Genomic DNA, 21,181 nt, shown 5'->3' with positions numbered 1-21,181 from the left:
CCTTGAACGTTTGTTGTCGGAACTGAATTCGACAAACGTGACGGCTCGAGCCGACCTTAGACCTATTTACAACCGGGAAGCTTGCACGGGGATTTACGAGAATATGCGGAATAATAATATCTCCATGAAACCGATAAACGCCATTCCGGTAGATAATTTCTCGCCTGTTTCAAGAATTGGAGACGTCGAAACTTGGTCAGCCATCGAGAACATTTAGAATCTAGATGGTGCAACGCGAAAGAAAATGGCGGAACGATCGAAAGAACCTCTCGTAAAGGGCGATGTTGTCGATGTTTGAAGTGGTATAACTTCGCGAAAAGAAGTCGTACAACCATTTTCCTGGGGTCATTTTAAAGGCTGAACCATCTACTTTTACATCTCTTTTACTCTCACGTCGAATTTTCTCTAAGACTATTTCACGCTTGGAAGCAAACGAAAATACGAGGATGGTTTGAGAAATTTATTATTACGATTAAAAATTAATTGGAAGGTCGAAATAAACTTACAATTTCCTTATTCCTTGCATAAGAAATGTCTACTTAATAATTGAAATAACTAAATATAAAATGGATTTGGATGCATTTTGAAAAATTGAACTTCTACTATACATCTAATTTACAACAATTTTTCGATGAGGTTAGTTTACCAGATGTTGACACAACGTTAGAAATTTATTATTTTATTTAAAATTAATTGGAAGATCGAAATAAATTTACAATCTTACTATTATTCCTTGCATAGAAAACTTCTACTTTAGTAATCGAAATAACTAAATAAATGGAAATGGAAATGGATTTGAATGAATTTTGAAAAATTGAAGTTCTATTGTACATCTAATTAATTAATTAAAACTTAGTTGGTAGGTCGAAATAAATTTACAATTTCTCTATCATTTCTTGCATAGAAAACTTCTACTTAGTAATCGAAATAACTTAATTAATATAAATGGAAATGGATTTGAATGCATTTTGAAAATGTGAAATTCTATTGTACATCTAATTAATTAATTAAAACTTAGTTGGAATGTTGTATATTGAAATAAAAGTAGGGGACTTAAAATCCTTTAAGTTGGTAGTGCGCGAGCGGAACCGGGAATTGGCGTACGAGCATGCGTACAACATCCGCGCCCCATTGCCTGTTGGACTTTGCAGTGTATAACACGTGCGTGTGCGGTGAACCGTATTTTAAGAGGTTATGGGCCCAAGCCACGTGTTAAAATTAAGGTTAAAGTTACAGAAAAGTTAAAGTAAAGTAAAGTTAAAAATTAAAGTAAAGTTAAAGTTAAAGTAAAAGTAAAACTAAGGTTAATGTAAAGTAAAAGTGAAGGAAAAATGTTGTGCGGCAAGTTAACCATTGCTAAGTTAAGTAGTAGTAACTATCAAATATGGAAGTGCAAAGTTGAACTATTATTGATAAAGGAAGACTTGTGGCACATGGTGAAAGAAGAAAGACCAGAGCCAGCAGACCAAAAATGGATCAAGGCAGACATGCAGGCAAGGGCCACAATAGGACTATTGGTGGAGGACGACCAAATAAGACACATTAAAGGCACAACAACGGCAAAAGAAGCGTGGGAGTCCCTAAGAAGGTACCATGAAAAAGCTACTTTATCAAATCAAGTCTATCTTCTAAAGAGACTATGCAACACAAAATTAATGGAAAAGGGTAACATGGAGGAGCATTTGAATACCATGTTATCTATTGTGGATCAATTAGCAACCTTGGGTGAAGAAATAAAGGATAAATTAGTTATAGTGATGGTATTAAGCAGCTTGCCAGACTCATATGGAACATTGATTACGGCTTTGGAAACTAGATCTGAAAGTGAATTAACATTAGAATTGGTTAAAGGAGAACTGATTGATGAGGATTTTAGACGAAGAAATTCACATTCGCAGCTTGCGGAGAGGGATAATATGGCCCTTAAAGCACAGCACCAAAGAGGCAACAGGCTAGCTACAAGTAAACCTACAGTACAGACAATGACATGTTATTTTTGCGGTAAACAGGGGCACATGAAAAAGGATTGTTACAAGTACCAGAGATGGAAGGCAAATAAAGAAAGGGCTAATCAAGTCAACGAGACAAAGAGCAAAGAAGAACCAGAATGGTATTTCAGTACCAGAACAGGAATAACCAAAGATAATATGAGGGGAGCCTGGTTTGTCGATTCTGGTGCCACAAGCCATATGACAAATGACAAAAGTTTCTTCAGTGTCCTGGAGAAAAGGACATTGGCTGATGTACGTGTGGCAAACCAGCAATATGCAAAGGTAAGAGGTATCGGTGAAGGCATATTGTTGTGCGAAGGTGCAGATGGACATGTATCCTCAGTGCGAGTCAAGGATGTATTATTCGTTCCTGAGCTGGGAGAAAGTCTCCTGTCAGTAAAGAAATTAACAGAAAAAGGAATAGAAGTAAATTTCTGTGATAAAGAGTGCTATATAAAAAAGGGAAATAAGGTTATAGTTACAGCAAGTGCAATAGATAACCTGTACAAACTAAAGATAGTTAATCAGGCATTGGTGATATGAAAGATATGAAGAACTTCAACAGGTTCGGTGCAAAGGTGTATGCTCATGTGCCAGATGAGTTAAGGAGAAAGCTGGACGCTAAAGCCCAGGAATTCAGGTTCGCGGGGTACTCAGAGAAATCTAAAGGTTATAGACTCTTGGACCCGGAAACTAACAAGGTGACAATTAGCCGAGATGTAAAGTTTCTAGAGGAGGAGGATGATGAAAACGAAAAGATGTTTGTTCGCGAGGCCGTTCAAAACGGCGAAGTTATTATTGAGTATTTGAAGTCGGAGGGTATGACCGCCGACATATTGACTAAAGCGTTGCCGCGAGCGAAGCACGATAGATGTGTAAGAGGGTTGGGAATTGAAACCTAGCCATAGTCCCTTGCGTTACATTTTTTTATTTTTATTTCAAAGAGGAAGTGTTGTATATTGCAATAAAAGTAAGGGATTTAAAATCCTTTAAGTTGGTAGTGCGCGAGCGGAACCGGGAGTTGGCGTACGAGCATGCGTGCGACATCCGCGCCCCATTGCCTGTTGGACTTTGCAGCGTATAACACGTGCGTGTGCGGTGAACCGTATTTTAAAATGGAAGGTCGAAATAAATTTTCAATTTTTCTATTATTCCTTCCATTGCAAATGTCTACTTAATAATCGAAATAACTAAATATAAATGGAAATGGATTTGAATGCATTTTGAAAAATGGAAGTTCTACTGTACATCTAATTTCCAACAATTTCTCGATGAGATTAGTTTACCAGACGTTGGCACAACGTTAGTTGGTCCCTTAATACGTGGCCCCCGAAGGGAAAAAAATTAATTGCTTCCGCCATGACGTTAAACTGTCGCAGAATCTAATTCCACCTTCTTGCGATGGCGAAATGTACGAAACCCAAAGCCGCTTAAAAAGTAAATTAATACCTTAATAATTGCGGGAAGTTTCATCGCGAAAGGATTTCGAACTTGAAATTTCCTGACCGTTCTGACACGGTACTTTAATCCAGTTAGCCGCTTGGGAACTTATTTAACCGTTTCGAAACTTTCTTGTCAATATTATTATGGGTCACAACAAAAGCAGATTACTCGCTGTATATAATGGGATAAGTTGATACGAAAATGTCCTCCTTTCGCTCAAGGGTAGATCTCGAAGTCGGAGAAAATAATTACGATAACGAAACACGAAATGAACGGCACAATAGAAGAATGCAACTATTTGCGAACAAAGTTAAGAATTTTGCTTCCCTAAACGCTGGGAAACTATTTCTTCTGTTGGCTAAGTGATGTTTACCAGCAATAAGCGTGTGAATCGTTTAAAGATATTATGATATAAATTAACCTACTTGTTTTGAAAGTCTCTATGAGTAAATTTATAATTAAGGAAATTTAAATTTTTATTGAATATACATATATACATATATACAGGGTGTTCAGCCCCCCCGCCCCTGGGAAAAATTTTAATGGAAGTTTCTCGAAGCCAAAATAAAACGAAAATCAAGAATATCAATTTCTTGACTGAGGCTTCATTAAAAAGTTATTAACGTTTGAAGTTCCGCCCGTATTGAATTTTTTTTTAGAAAGTGGGTAGGATTATGGGAGTAGGTCTATTCATAACAAATTATTATAATTGACCCCCGCAACTGAAAATAATTTTTCTAGAACGATTTGAAATTTTTTAATTTTATTGAAAAATTTCACACGTTTCCGAATTTTTTTCTACGAAGTGGATAGGATTTCGGGGGTATGTCTATTGAGCAAAAGTGATTGTAATTGACCCCTCTAGGTAAAAATAATTTCTCTAGAACGATTTGAAATTTTTTTTTTCGCCGAAAAATTTAGGCACCTACCCCCTGTCGATTTTTCTTAAAAATTCGTTTTTGATTTTTAGTAATTTTATTTGACGTCCTACAGAAAAGTTGTGTAATACTTTTTTGTAGGTACTCATAAGCTCCACTTCAGAAAAAAGTTTCATTGAAATATATTCACTATTGTAGGAGTTATGGCTGTTTGAAAATTGGACCATTTTTATTGGGTTTTTCTCAGTGTACGGGGACAGGGACCAACTTTTCGAATATTTTTGCGATTTGTACATATTCTCCATTAAAATACGCGTAGTTTGCTTTTTTAAACATTAAAATCGTCCAATCCGTTCAGAAGTTATGACATTTTAAAGATTCGCATGAAAATTCGGGCAGACATTTCTGGCCAGAAATTATATTTTCGGTAAGGAATTTTTTTCTCTAAAACGCGTAGGATTTCGGGGGTATGTGTAATGACCAAAAATGATTGCGATCGACTCTTGCAACCGGAAATAATTGTTTTAAAACGATTTGACAAATTTTTTTTCCTGCAAAAAAATTTCAACACCTACCCGATTTTTTTTCTCGAAAGTGGGTAGGATTTCAGGGATATGTCTATTCACCAAAAATGCTTATAATTGACCCCTGCAACGAAAAATAATTTTTCCAGAACGATTTGAAATTTTTGAATTTAATTGTTAATAACTTTTTAACGGTGCCTCCATCAACAAATTGGTATTCTTGATTTTTGCCTTATTTTGGCCTCTAGAATCCCCCATTAAAATTTTTCCCAGGGGTGGCCCAACACCCTGTATAGTCGATTGGTGAGGGCGCCACCATAATGCAAGCAGATGCGCCATCTTGATTAGTTAGTACGTCTTACGACACGTCGTGGAGATGTATCGAAATAGTTTTCTTACAAAAAGTTATCTCGGTTAAACTATTTCTTCTTACCCTGTTCAACTCCTGCCACGTACCTCATCAACAGGTACATTTTTAAACAATTTTATATTAATCATTCATGCTGACCAAAAAAAATATTAATTTGATTTTATGTATTTTAATCAACTACAATCACGGTCAATTTTCGAAAAGAATAAATGATTTTCTGCTCGAGGAAAATTTGAATTTTGAATATTATTAGCGAATAGTTATTTTATTCCTGCGGCGTTCGTTACGAGTTTCATTATCATATCCGTTCGACCTAATCATTGAGAAAGTTCCAGCAAAACGGGGGGAAAAAGGGCTCAAAAGGAATTGAAAATAAAAGTAAAGGATCCCGCTGGAAATTCAGCCTTAATTCCAGCGCGTGCAACCCGCGCCGCAGAAGGTGGAAACGAGTATTAATTAGGCGCGAACGGGAATGCCTGATTACACGTTCCGCGATGCTTTAAACGAACCGTGATTTCATGCATCAGGGAAAAATTGCTTCTGAAACATTTCGCTCGAATCGAAGGAGCCCTGAATGGCGGAGAAAAGAACTGGGACGCGTATGCGGCGGCCTGTGATTGGAATAAAGGATGAACCGATAAAGAGACGAAAAAAAAAAGGTAAAAAGAAGGGCTGCATTCCCCGAATGATAAAACGACAGCTTTACTCTTCCTTTTCGTTTCGAGCCTGATGCGTCGTTAGAATATCGTTGCACCGTATAATATTTGAAGCTCGATCGAATTAATAATCATTTCTTCCGTTGTCACACGCTCGAATAAAATTTTTAATACATGTCGTGGAAACGTATATCGACTATTATTAATATTACTTAACATCGATAGTTAATTTAAGTATATGAAAATTATTAAGGTTTTAATTTTATCTGTTTGGTGATAATTGTCAAATGTTTCATAAAGTTTGAAATGGTTATTGTTTATAAAAGGCAGTTTTAGTTCACTTAGAACGAGAATAGTAAAAGATTCTAATGGGTAAAATGCGTACACAATTCTGCTATAGTGTGAAGATCAGATGTTGGCAACTAGAAAATTCTGGGAGCTTTACTCGAATAAATAAATAGCAAATATAGTGACTACGAGAATACGAAGCTCTGTCACTCTTTTGGAGAACATTAAAAGGTTGTAACAAGTAGAATTCCTTCACAATTTCGCTATAGTGCGAAGAACAAATGTTGCCACATAGGTTTAAATAAATTCAGTCAGATTTACTTGAATAAGCGAATAATAAATATGGCTACGACTATGGAAATTGAAAGTTCTGTTGCTATGAAAACAATTGATATTTTATTTTTACAATATTTTTAAATACTTATTCAGTGATAATTATTAAATCTCCCATAAAATTTGAATAAATTATTGTTTACAAAAGATTATTTAATTAATTCAGACCAATAATACTAACAGATTGTAACGACAAAAACTCCTACGCAATTTCGCTATAGTGTGAAGCTGAGATGTTGCCAACTAGAAAATTCTTTCACGTTTACTCGATCAAGTGAATAACAAATATGGCAACCATCAAAATGAAAGCCCTCGTTAAAAAACTATGCTTGTCACTGCCGACTGGAGGTTCTCGCGACTCGAATCTTTGAATATCGTCGAGGATACGATAGAATTAAACCAAAACAGAGCGTTTGGCGAGTTTCAAGCACACTGTGGCGTCGCGCGCGGCCAAAATAATCCGTCGAGTCGAACGGAAATATTCTCGACGGTGTTATTTCGCAAGGGATGGTGAACTCCTCTTATGCCTCGTCCCTCTCGAACCTTGTATCGCGGAAAAAGGCAGCTCTTCCTCGACTCTGTACCGGGCGTTCTCTACCAAACTTTATTTCCAGGTTCAGATTTTTATGCTTGCGTCGCCCTGCGTCGCAGTTCCCACCGTCGAGCACAAAATACGACACCAAGTTCCCCGGAATTTCTTTCTTGTCACCGTGTAGACGTTTTTTCCAAGCGACGTTTCCTCACGAGGAGTCAGTATTTCCTTCTCATCGTTATTTCCTGAAATATCCGGGAGCCCTTCGTTCCAAATTTTCTGCGAAACTCCACGCGAATTACTCGTTGCATCGACTGGACGAAAATTAATATCTAAGAATAATCTAATCGAAGAATAATATCTGCCTTCTTTTTATTTGAATGGAATGGATTTTAATGGAAGCTCGAGTATAAAATATTGGAGAGTCTAGTAAAATATTAAATTGCTTGTATATTGAGTCGTTAATAAATTCTGGATTATTTTTAGTAACAATTACTTCGTACGAGAGAATTGTGTAGAAATTTGACAGTTTGGATTTAAGTTCGATATTAGAAAGTAATATTGAGCATGTTTCTTTGTACAAGTTGATTCAATTTAGTGGTCGATGTAAGCTACTATGGTTGATCGTAATTCCCGCGCTCGCCGGCAGAGGGCTACACTCTTGACTCTCTCACAAGTGGTCGACCAATAATTCCTATATATACACTCCTCGACCGACCATTGAATAACGAAACGCTCCCCTCTCACCACAGAATCTAATTTAGTACGTCTTTCAAGTCAGATATTCGTCGATTCTAACCTATGAACATTGTTTGAGGCTTTCTCGTCTCAAATGTTAGTTACATATCTTTCTGTAATAACATTTATATGTATTCCAGGACTGTTTGGCGAGAGTTGTGGCGTATTCGAGTCTAGTTAACTTTACTATCGAGTACAGATCGAATATTCTCGATCGATTATCTCGGAAAGGATTCCGCGGTTTTCGATTTGTCGATATGCGAAGAATCCTTTTCTATGACTGTTGGCCCCAGCCCCCGCGGTCCTTTGTAAGATAGAGAATTCGATCATAGAAAAGAAGATTCTCGAAGGGATGAGTGGGTTTGTGTGCGAATCGATGGAAAAAGAAACATAAGCGAAGTTCGAGCGTTCCGAATAAAAAGATACATCACGGAAAAAGCGACGATGCAGGAAAACTGCGGAATCCCAGGGTCGCATCGATAGGGCGACGCACCCGTGCCAAATGTCCTATGAAATAATGTTTGAAGAACGTTCTCGCTTTATTAATCTACAGGGTGATCGGCCACCCCTAAGAAAAATTTTAATGGGAGATTCTAGGGGTCAAAATAAGACAAAAATCAAGAATATTAATTTCTTGATTGAGGCTTCCTTAGGAAGTTATTAAAATATTAAATTAAAAAATTTCAAATCATACTGAAAAAATTATTTTCGGTTGCGGGGTTTAATTACAATAATTTTTGGTGAATACACATACCCCTGAAATCCTATCCACTTTCGAGAAAAAAATTCGAGTAGCTGCTGAAATTTTTCGATGAAATTAAAAAATTTCAAATCATTCTGGAAAAATTACTTTTAGTTGCAGGTGGCAATTAGAATCATCTTTGGTCATTACACATAACCACGAAATCCTACGCGTTTTCGAGAAAAAAATTCCTGACCGAAAATCTAATGTGAGGCCAGAAATGGATCCCCGAAATTTCATGCGTATGTTTAAAACGTCATAACTTTTGATCGGATTGAAGGATTTTAATGTTTAAACAGGCAAACAACGCGTATTTTAGTGGAGAATATGTAGAAATTCTAACAATATTGAAAAAGTTGTTCCTTGACACTGTAAAGTGTGAAAAACTCCCTAAAACTGTTCCAATATTCAAACGGCCATAACTCTTACAATAGTAAAGGTATCGTATTGAAATTTTTTTCTGAAACAGAGTTCATTGGTACCTACAAAAAAGTATTAGATAACTTTTCTGTAGAGCGTCAAACAAAATTACTAAAAAGCAAAAATGAATTTTTAAGAAAAATCGATAGCTGCTCAAATTTTTCAACAAAATTTAAACATTTCAAATTGTTGTGAAAAAATTATTTTTGGTTGCAGTGGTTAATTACAATAATTTTTGGTGAATACACACACCCCCGAAATCCTACCCATTTTCGAGAAAAAAATTCGTGTAGGTGCTAAAATTTTTAGACGAAATTAAAAAATTTCAAATCATACAAAAAAAATTATATTTAGTTGGAGGGGTCAATTACAATTACTTTTGATCAATAGACATACCCCCGAATTCCAACGCGTTTTAGAGAAAAAAATTCCTTACCGAAAGTATGATCTCAGGCCAGAAATGTCACTCCAAAATTTCGTGCGTTTCTTTAAAACGTCATAACTTCTGAACGGATTGAAGGATTTTAATGTTTAAAAAGACAAACAACGTGTATTTTAGTGGAGAATATGTAGACATCGCAAAAATATTAAAAAAGTTGACGCTTGACACTGCAAAATGAGAAAAACCCCATAAAAATGGTACAATTTTCAAACGGCCATAACACCTAGAATAATGAATATATTGGATTGAAATTTTGGAAGGAAGTAGAGCTCATGGGTACCTACAGAAAAGTATTAGACAACTTTTCTGTAGAGCGTCAAACAAAATTACTAAAAATCAAAAACGAATTTCTAAGAAAAATCGACAGGGGGTAGCTGCTGAAATTTTTCGGCGAAAAAAAAAAATTTCAAATCATTGTAGAGAAATTATTTTTGATTATAAGGGTTAATTACAATCATGTTTGGTGAATAGACATACCTTCGAAATCCTACGCACTTTCGAGAAAAAAATTCAAAAAGGAGGACAAATTTGTCGACAAAATCAAAAAAAATTCAAATCGTTCTGGAAAAATTATTTTCGGTTGCAGGTGTCAATTACAATAATTTTTGGTGAACAGACCTACCCCCAAAATCCTATCCACTTTCTATAAAAAAATTCAGTACGTCCGGAACTTTAAACGTTAATAACTTTTTAACGATGCCTCAATCAACAAATTAGTATTCTTGATTTTCGTCTTATTTCGGCCGCCAGAATCTCCCATTAAAAGTTTGCCCAGGGGTTGCCGTACACCCTATATACACGCGTGTACCCGTGGTCCATTAGCTGGGAAAAAGATTCAGAATTCAAACAGCACGGTGGGAATGCAAATGGTGGTCGTCGCGAAATGGAAAAGTACATGTTTCGATCCCGGGAGCGCTAATTAAAATTCCTTTGCTTTTCAACAAAAAATTCTAGTTCTCTCGCTGTATTAAAATACTGCACCGGAATCTATAACTGTCTCGACATTTATAATCAATGAAAAAGAAAAACTAAACGGGAACTACTTTAATTGGACACGATATGAAAAAAAAAATTTTAAATTACATCTGTTTTTGAGATCCAAGGAAATTTATGTTAATATTAATTTCTAGCCTCTATGATAGCATAAATAATTATGGGATCCAATTTTGTCTAGATATTGTGCTTGCAAGGGGGAAATAAAATATCATAACATAACCTATGAAATATCTCAAAATTATGAGAATTTTATTAAGTAAAAATTTAAACAGATACAATAACTTGAGTAATAATACAGATAACAACATGGAAATTATACCGTATTATCTTGAAAAATAGCTGAACGTATAAGGAAAATTGAAAAATCATTCCTCTATAATTCCCATGAAATTTTTTTATTTCAAAAATCACAAGCCGAGTATACAGTTTTTAAAAATTATTTCTAAAGATGGGGATGAAATTTTTTTAAATACACCATTCTCTTCTCAATAATAGATTACAATTAAATAAATAAATTTTTATTTTCGTGAAAATTATGACTCATTTTCTCTTTTGAATGGAAACGTTCCCTTAAATAATTCTAAGAGGGTAACGTTATTGTCGCTTTCATTCCCCGTTTATTAAATGACGTGGGCGAGGGGCACAATTTCCAGACTATCCCGCGAGGGAAGGTTACATTTGAAAATATTCTTTGACGGGGAACGCCGAGTCTGACTTAAGGTCGTGGCACATCTACTTACAGTTCAACGGATTAAAAGGCTACGGAAAAGGCTTTGGTCTCGCGCCTGGGGGGGAGGGGGGATGATGGAATATAGCTGAAAGCCTCGTAGGCGTTATAAATTGAGCGTGGGCGTGAAATTACGCGTCCCCGTGAATGGAAAAGAAGTTTTCGTGATCAAGTTCGCGCTGAAAGGTCAGACGGAAATTCCGTTGAATTTTAATCAGACACCATCCTCCGTCGGTCTTTGCCCGAACCTCCTGAATTAATATTTTAAACAGGCAATTATGCTGTATTTTTAATTCGAAACTTTCCCATCGAACGAACGCGTCGACGCTCCGCGAGCAAACGAAATTCTCACACTCGTTGTCGGTTTGAAAACGATACAATAATTTACACGGAAAATAACATATGAAAAGTGATACCGTAGGAATAAATCTAGACTTCGCGAAATTAGAATCAGTTTATCTAGAGGCAAATATAATATAAACGATGATTCTTTTTGTAATAAAGATGAATTTCAGTTTTTATTTGCATTTCTTAAATAATTTAATTGGAATTTTCTAGGACGAAGGTAATTCGGGGTTGAAAAATCGAACGATCAAGGATTGTTTAACCCTTAATTGGTACGATACTTTACTGTTAAACCAATGAAATTATAGGTGAATTTTCCACCTACATACTATTATTGTAATATTACTGTTTTAGTTGTAATATTGGAGATAAAATGTAAACTGTATTTTTGTAAGACACAAGGTTTATCTATAGAAAAATTAAACACAGTAAAATTTAATCAATGAAGTAATATATCAGAATTTTTCTCAGGTGAATTTTCCACCCACACACTATGATTGTAATATTACTGTTTTAGTTGTAATATTGGAAATAAAATGAAAACTGTATTTTTGTAAGACACAAGGTTTATCTATAGAAAAATTAAACACAGTAAAATTTAATTAATGAAGTAATATATCAGAATTTTTCTCAGGTGAATTTTCCACCCACACACTATGATTGTAATATTACTGTTTTAATTGCAATATTGGACATAAATTAAAAACTGTATTCTTTTTAAGACACAAGGTTTCTCTATAGAAAAATAAAATACTGAAAAAAGTAAAAAAATTCATAAATCAAAATTTTTCTCAGGTGAATTTTCCACCAACACACTATGATTGTAATATTACTGTTTTAATTGCAATATTGGACATAAATTGAAAACTATATTCTTTTTAAGACATAAGATTTATCTATAGAAAAATTAAACACAGTAAAATTTAATTAATGAAATAATACATCAAAATTTTTTCTCAGGTGAATTTTCCACCAACACATTATGATTGTAATATTACTGTTTTAATTGCAATATTGGACATAAATTGAAAATTGTGTTCTTTTTAAGACAGAAGGTTTCTCTACAGAAAAATTAAATACTGAAAAAAGTAAAAAAACACTATAATTATAATATTATTGCTTGAGTTGTAATATTGGAAATAAATTGAAAACTATATTCTTTTTAAGACACAAGGTTTCTCTATAGAAAAATAAAATAACGAAAAATTTAGTAAGTAAATTCATAAATCAAAATTTTTCTCAGGTGAATTTTCCACCTACACACTGTAATTATAATATTAATGTTTTAATTGCAATATTGGAAATAAATTGTAAACTGTATTCTTTTTGAGACACAAGGTTTCTTTACAGAAAAATTAAATACTGAAAAATATAGTAAAAAAATTAATAAATCAAAATTTTTCTCAGGTGAATTTTCCACCCACACACTATAATTGCCTGAGTTGTAATATTGGAAATAAATAGAGAACTAAATTCTTTTTAAGACACAAGGTTTCTCTACAGAAAAATAAAATAACGAAAAATTTAGTAATAAATTCATAAATCAAAATTTTTCTCAGGTGAATTTTCCACCTACACACTGTAATTATAATATTACTGTTCTAATTGCAATATTGAAAATAAATTGAAAACTGTAATCTTTTTAATACACAAGGTTTATCTACAGAAAAATTAAATGCAGTAAAATTTAACTAACAACATAATACATCAAAATTTGTCTCAAGTGAATTTTCCCATGATACCCATTAAGGGTTGACCACAGTAATTATTTCCAACGTCATACCAAATCGCTATTCACTAAATAAATGTGTTTTAGTAGTTTGTCTGATCAAAAAAAAATCTCATAGTGCAAAGGATTAATCGACGTTCACGTAGCTACTAATTAAACGTTCCAAAGTCGATCTTAATTTCTTAGTTGCACGGAAAAACGCCCGTGGAGAAGCAAACGCCCACGGCACCGCGCTTCGCGAGCGTAAAATCGTCCTGCGAGACACGGTAACGATCGTTAGTAATGGCTCGTCCGCAACGTGACATTACATGATTGTAAAACTCGGTAACCGCGCTTTGTAATTACTGTTATGATCGTTCTCTCGAGTTTGCTCTCGACCCCGACGGCTATAAATTCACCGACCGTTAAAAAAATTCAACGACACCGAAACTTCGTTACGCGCTGAAAAATTCGTCGAACCTGTCCGGAATTTAAGAGCCACCATCCGTTTTGGTTCAACGTCGAAGAAATTCCTCGCACACGTCGAAACATTGGACGTTTTGTTTTTTTATTTCGAACCCTCGACCTTCGAAATTTCGAGTTTTTCAATCCGGAATTTCCAACGAAGCGTTGCCACGAGTTTAATTCATTTTCTAGGTCGGTGGTTTTTAATCTTATTTTCCCTTTTTATTACATTTCGAAATGTTGAAAAATCGTCCAATCGATCTATTTCGAATGTTTTTCAGTTCATAAAGTTTACGAGCAATTGTTTTCAGTAGTGAAATTTATGTACTAAAATTATACTTTGGATTTACAAGGAAGATCTTTTCGCTATAGTGTGGAGAACAGATGTTGGCAACTAGAAAATTCTGGGAGTTCTATTCGAATAAATACATAAGAAATATGACGACTATGGAAATATAAAGCTCTATCGCTTTTATTGAAGAATAGTATACAATTGTAATGGACAAAATTTCTATGCAATTTTGCTATTGTGTGAAGAACAGATGTTGGCAAGTAGAAAATTCTGGGAGTTTTATTCGAATAAATACATAACAAATATGACGACTATGGAAATACGAAGCTCTGCCACTCTTATTGGAGAATATTAAAAGGTTGTAATGAGCAAAATTTCTACACAATTTCGCTATAGTATGAAGAACAAATGTTGACAACTAAATTTAAGAAAATTTAGGAGAATTTACTTGAACAATCGAATAAAAAATATAGCGACTATAGAAATTGAAAGTTCTGTTGCTATGAAACGAAGTGAGATTTTAATTTTACAATATTTTTAAATACCTATTTAGTGATAATTATAAAATCTTCCATAAAATTTGAATGAATATAAAAGGTTGTTTTAAGTAATTTAGACCAATAATCCTAACAAGTTGTAACTGACAATTTTTACGAGTTTATTTTCTAGGTTGGTGGTTTTTAATCCTATTTCCCCTTTTTATTATATTTCGGAATATCGTTAAAAAATTGTCCAAATCATCGATCTATTACGAATGTTTTTCAGTTTTAAATTTTACGGGCAATTGTTTATATTACTAAAATTTATGTGTCGAAATTACACTTTGGATTTACAAGGAAGATCTTTAGTAAGTAATTTTTTGCTTCGAGTGCGTTCTTATTAAAAAATAACGAACAATTTATGCGCGTTGCAACGTGAAAGAGTAAATAGATTAAACGTGGGTTTAATTCGCTTTAATATTATTTTTGCATTATACGGTTTAATTGGATTCTGGTGTAGGGAAACTATCCACAATGATGTATTCCTTTACGGAAACGAATTGTGCATGCAGGCAACTCGTTTGTTCCTGTTTCCTAATGAATGGATCGTGGTCAGTTTATCTTCGTTTCCCTGCATTTCAACCCGCGACGCATTTCCTACATACTCGGCTGTCTAATTTTATAAATTCATTACGCAACGTTGGCTTTCAGTGCGCGGCACGATCCCCGCACGAGAAAATTACGATCCACGCAATGAATCGTAGACATCTTTGTTTCGAACAGCAAGACAACCTGTGAAATCTGTCCCAATTCGTGATCTATCGAACTTTCGACATGAATTTTTATTAACCTACTCATTTGTTCAAAATCTGCTCGTAATAAGTATTTGTTACAATACAGAAAAATATATGTCTTGTATTTATTTATAAAAATATTAAATACTGCAATTTTATATAGAACTAAAATTCAGATACATGTATATTTATTTATTTGGTATTTTCCAATATATGAAATAAATGGAAGTTAATTTGCAATTTTATGTAGAACTTATTTTAGCAATTATACAGGGTGTTGGTCAGTCCTGAGAAAACTAATGGAGGATTCTAGATGTCAAAATAAGACGAAAATTAAGAATACCAATTTGTTGATAGAGCCTTCGTTAAAAAGTTATTAACAATTAAATTCAAAAATTTCAAATCATTCTGGAAAAATTATTTTCGGTTGCGGGGGTCGATTACAATCATTTTTGGTGAATACACATACCACCGTAATCCTACCCACTTTCGAGAAAAAAATTCGAGTAAATGCTGAAAGTTTTAGGTGAAAAAAAAGACTTTCGAATCGTCTTGGAAAAATTATTTTTCGTTGCAGGGGTCAATTGCAAGCATTTTTGGTCAACAGACATACCCCAGAAATCCTACTCAGTTTCGAGAAAAAAATTCCATACCGAAAATATAATTTCTGGCCAGAAATGTCTGCCTGAATTTTCATGCGAATCTTTAAAACATCATAACTTCTGAACGGATTGGACGATTTTAATGTTTAAAAAAGCAAACTACGCGTATTTAGATGAGGAATATGTAGAAATCGCAAAAATAGTCGAAAAGTTGGTCCTTGACACCGCAAAATGAAAAAAACCCCATAAAAATGGTCCAATTTTCAAACAGCCATAACTTCTACAATTGTGAATATATTTCAATGAAACTTTTTTCTGAAGTAGAGCCCATGGGTACCTACAAAAAAGTATTAGACAACTTTTCTGTAGAGCGTCAAACAAAATTACTAAAAATGAAAAAGGAATTTTTAAGAAAAATCGACAGGGGGTAGGTGCCTAAATTTTTCGACGAAAAAAAAAAATTTCAAATCGTTTTGGAAAAATTATTTTTAGTTGTAGGGGTCAATTGCAAGCATTTTTGGTCAATAGACATACCCCCGAAATCCTACTCAATTTCGAGAAAAAAATTCCTTACCGAAAATCTAATTTCTGGCCAGAAATGTCTGCTCGAATTTTCATGCGAATCTTTAAAACGTCATAACTTCTCAACGGATTGGACGATTTTAATGTTTAAAAAAGCAAACTACGCGTATTTTGGTGGAGAATATGTACAAATCGCAAAAATAGTCGAAAAGTTGGTCTTTGATACCGCAAAATGAGAAAAACCCCATAAAAATGGTCCAATTTTTAAACTGCCATAACTCCTGCAATTATGAATATATTTCAATGAAACTTTTTTCTGAAGTAGAGCCCTTGGGTACCTACAAAAAAGTATTAGACAACTTTTTTGTAGGGTGTCAAACAAAATTACTAAAAATGAAAAAGGAATTTTTAAGAAAAATCGATAGGGGGTAGGTGCCTAAATTTTTCGACGAAAAAAAAAATTTTTAATTAATTCTGAAAAAATTATTTTCGGTTGCGGGGATCAATTACAATCACTTTTGCTGAATAGACATACCCCTGAAATCCTATCCACTGTCTAGAAAAAAATTCGAGAAGGTGTGAAATTTTTCGACGGAAAAAAAATTTTTCAAATCATTCTAAAACAATTATTTTCGGTTGCAGGGGTCAATTACAAACATTTTTGATCATTACACATACCCCTGAAATCCTACTCAATTTCTAGAAAAAAATTCGAGAAGATGTAAAATTTTTCGACAGAAAATTAAAAATTTCAAATCGTTTTGGAAAAATTATTTTCGGTAGGAGAGGTCAATTACAATCATTTCTGGTGAACAGACATACCCCCGAATTCTTGCGCATTTTCGAGAAAAAAAATTCAGTACTGGCGGAACTTCAAACGTTAATAACATTTTAACGAAGCCTTCATCAACAAATTAGTATTCTTCATTTTCGTCTTATTTTGGCCTCTAGAATCTCCCATTAAAATTTTTCCCAGGGTTGGCCGAACACCTTATATAACTGTCGACTATATTTATCAATTTTTAAACAGTAAAAATATTTCAAAATGGCGAAGTAATCCTCTCAATTATTGACTATCAGTCTCTTCATAAGAGCTGAATTTTTGTTCACGATACATATGCATTTCTCAAACATTTAACAAATATAGAAAACAATTCTAAAAATAATAGAATTACTTTCCACCCTCAAAAATCGACATCGTACGTTAAAAAAAAATATCAGATAATTCAGATAGATAAAAAAGTATCGAAGAAAATTTTCTAGAGCAATTATATGTAATAAATTGTCGATATTATAGTAGGTGATATCGTTTTGTCGAAGACTGTAGGGCCAAGGGGAAAGAAACGAAAGCAAGACAATTCGCAGGGGTCATTATCACCAGTCGAGTCGTCCCAATTCGACCGGAGCTCGTTGCCAACGAATATTTCGTGGAAAAGCCGCTCTCTGGCCGGGGCTCGTTTCGTCCGCCTTTCGGGAATTCATCTTGGATTGCAGAAAACAGGAAACGGGAAAAAGAGGAAAAAAAGGGAAAGAAGGAAGCAGGCAGACAAGAGAAGAGGGGTCACGCGGTCGTTCTTGAAACCAGCTAATTCTTCTGCGAGGCGTGATTGGCCTGGATGCGAGCCACGATCTGAATGTCACGTTTCCATCGACGAAAATTCCGCGACGAGCATTGCCAAACATCGGCCACTGGCCATCGTCGCAAATAATGACCCAATTTTCGTCGCTCATTTTTCTGCAAACACGCGACATCCCATCTATTCGTCGATCACCTCTAGATTGCAAATTCTAATTAAAATGAAATATTAAAATTACGTGGATTACGGTCGCAAATGGGTAGATCAATTATTATAAATCGAGGAAGAATTTTTTTTCAGTCACCAAATTCTTGATGAAATTTATAGAATTTTTTATATTCTGTTTGGTCACGAGAACAAATTAATATTAGAACTATCAAATTAGTCAAAGTGACATATTCGAAATTTCTAATAAAAATTGTTACAAATTTAGTCGACTGAATTTTTGCAAAATTGCAATTTTCTGTGAAGAGAACGGATAAATATTTATTTCCATTATATTATGCATTTTCCCGAGTATTTATCGTTTTAATTTCTTTGATAGAAATAAATACTTCTTGATTATTGGTAGTTCCAGTCTTAAAATTAAATTGCACATGTTAATTAAAATGAAATATTAAAATTACGTGGATTACGGTCGCAAATGGGCAGATCAATTATTATAAATCGAGGAAGAATTTTTTTTCAGTCACCAAATTCTTGATGAAATTTATAGAATTTTTTATATTCTGTCTGGTCACGAGAACAAATTAATATTAGAACTACTAAATCAGTCAAAGTGACATATTCGAAATTTCTAATAAAAATTGTTACAAATTTACTCGACTGAATTTTTGCAAAATTGCAATTTTCTGTGAAGAGAACGGATAAATATTTATTTCCATTGCATTATGCATTTCTTCGGGTATTTATCGTTTTAATTTCTTTGATACAAATAAATACTTCTTGATTATTGGTACTTCCAGTCTTAAAATTAAATTGTACATGTTAATTAAAATGAAATATTAAAATTACGTGGATTACGGTCGCAAATGGGTAGATCAATTATTATAAATCGAGGAAGAATTTTTTTTCTGTCACCAAATTCTTGATGAAATTTATAGAATTTTTTATATTCTATCTGGTCACGAGGACAAATTAATATTAGAACTACCAAATTAGTCAAAGTGACAAATTCGAAATTTCTAATAAAAATTGTTACAAATTTACTCGACTGAATTTTTGCAAAATTGCAATTTTCTGTGAAGAGAACGGATAAATATTTATTTCCATTGCATTATGCATTTCTTCGAGTATTTATGGTTTTAATTTCTTTGATAGAAATAAATACTTCTTGATTATTGGTAGTTCCAGTCTTAAAATTAAATTGTACATGTTAATTAAAATGAAATACTAAAATGACATGGATTATGATCATGGATGGATAGATCAGTTATTGTTAACCAATGAGAAATTTTATTTCGTTGTCTAAATTCTTGATGAAATTTGATAAAATTATTTTTATATATTGTCTGATTTCAAGGACAAATTAAAATTAAATTGAACATGCATATTAATTAAAATAAAATATAAAATCGACATGGATGATGATCATAGATGAGTAGATCAGTTACTGCAAACTGAAGAATTTTTTTCGTTGTCTAAATTCTTGATGAAACTTGATAAAATTATTTTTATATTTTGTCTGATTTCAAGGACAAATTAAAATTACACTATGCACATACAATTCGAACAAATTAATTATAATTCATAGATTGTCAAATTAAGGAACTAATCTCTTTGATCTCCAAATTCTCAACAATTCTAATAACAATTACTGGAAAGAATCACTTCTGAGGAGACTAATTTTTCTAATTTAATCTAGAACGATTTTTTATTCGATTTAACGAAAATCTAAGTTCCAAACCACTTTTTACCAAGTGTAGCGTAACTGTGTAACCGATAGGTTCCTGACAACCTAACTGATAACCCCCACGAACGCCAACAGACCATAATGATTAATAGAGACCCGATTGCTTCTGACTTGCTGTTTGCTGCATGTAGCCCAGATGCTTCGATTGCTAATCTGACTGATTAACTGACGCATCGAAGCGTACGTGCATTCGGATCTTCCAATTGCCTGATGAATACTAAGCGGACAATTGTTTCAAAATTCTCAGTTCCTCCTGATTTTTAAATTCTAACGTACGCTTTTATATTCGAATGTTTATATCAAATAATAGGGCGTTTCATTCATCCACCAATGAAAATTAAACACTTTCATCGAACGAACCTTATTCGTTCCATTTTTAATTTTAGTCTGAATTTAGACTCTATACAACATTTGATAATTTCTGACTTAATATTTCATAATGCAATCTTGGAATAAGAAATTGTTTAAAGTTAAACAAGTCTATGTTGAATCTTTATGACAAGAAAAATTGAAGAAAAGATCTCCACTCAATATGTAAACAAATTCGTGTGTCTATGCTCAAACGTCTGACCTAACACGGGCTGCATCTCCTTCCAAGACGATTAATTCTTTTATTCTACTATTATAGACAATTTTAAAAATTTATGAAAGTCAAATGGATCAGCCTGATGTATACTAAGCGGACAATTGTTTCAAAATTCTCAGTTCCTCCTGATTTTTAAATTCTAACGTACGCTTTTATATTCGAATGTTTATATCAAACAATAGGGCGTTCTATTCATCCACCGATGAATATTAAATACTTTACATATTTCACTGCATCCCCCAAACACGACCTTATTCGTTCCATTTTTAATTTTAGTCTGAATTTAGATTCTATACAATATTTGATAATTTCTGACTTAATATTTCATAATGCAATCTTGGAATAAGAAATTGATTAAGGTTAAACAAGTTCACGTTGCACCTTTATGACAAGAAAAATTAAAGAAAAGATCTCCACTCAACACAGATGAGACAGATCTTCCAAGAGAGATTAATTCTTTCATTTTACTATTATACACAATTTTTAAAATTTATGAAAGTCAAATAGACCAGGTATTATTTATTTTCATTCGTTGTACTTGATGATCGTTGAAAGTGATTAATTTCCTTTGAATGGATCGGCGTCGAGGGTTCACCGATATGGCCACGAGACCGTCAATAATATCCATTGTTACCACAATTCGCGAATATCAATGATTTCGGTATCCAAGGTTCGTCGAAATAGTACTCGCTGAAACTATGATACGCCCGATCCTATTATTAATTCCATTGAACGCTGCCCTCGCTGTGAGCATCAAAGCCATCGGGGGTAAGACGGTTACAAAGAGAGGAATTCCTCTCGACAGAGCAATCGAGAGAT

General features: G+C 33.7%; 1 protein-coding gene across 1 annotated transcript in view; it reads right to left on the bottom strand.

Moving 5' to 3' along the window:
- Hs3st-a (Heparan sulfate 3-O sulfotransferase-A) overlaps positions 1–21,181 on the bottom strand; it is a 344,809-nt gene that overhangs the window by 130,579 nt on the left and 193,049 nt on the right. The gene's annotated exons all lie outside the window — the stretch shown is intronic.

This window comes from Colletes latitarsis, chromosome 8 (genome assembly GCF_051014445.1).
Source record: "Colletes latitarsis isolate SP2378_abdomen chromosome 8, iyColLati1, whole genome shotgun sequence".
Taxonomy (NCBI): domain Eukaryota; kingdom Metazoa; phylum Arthropoda; class Insecta; order Hymenoptera; family Colletidae; genus Colletes; species Colletes latitarsis.
The sequence above is the reverse complement of the archived record's forward strand: the minus strand, read 5'-3'. Positions and strand labels throughout refer to the sequence as shown.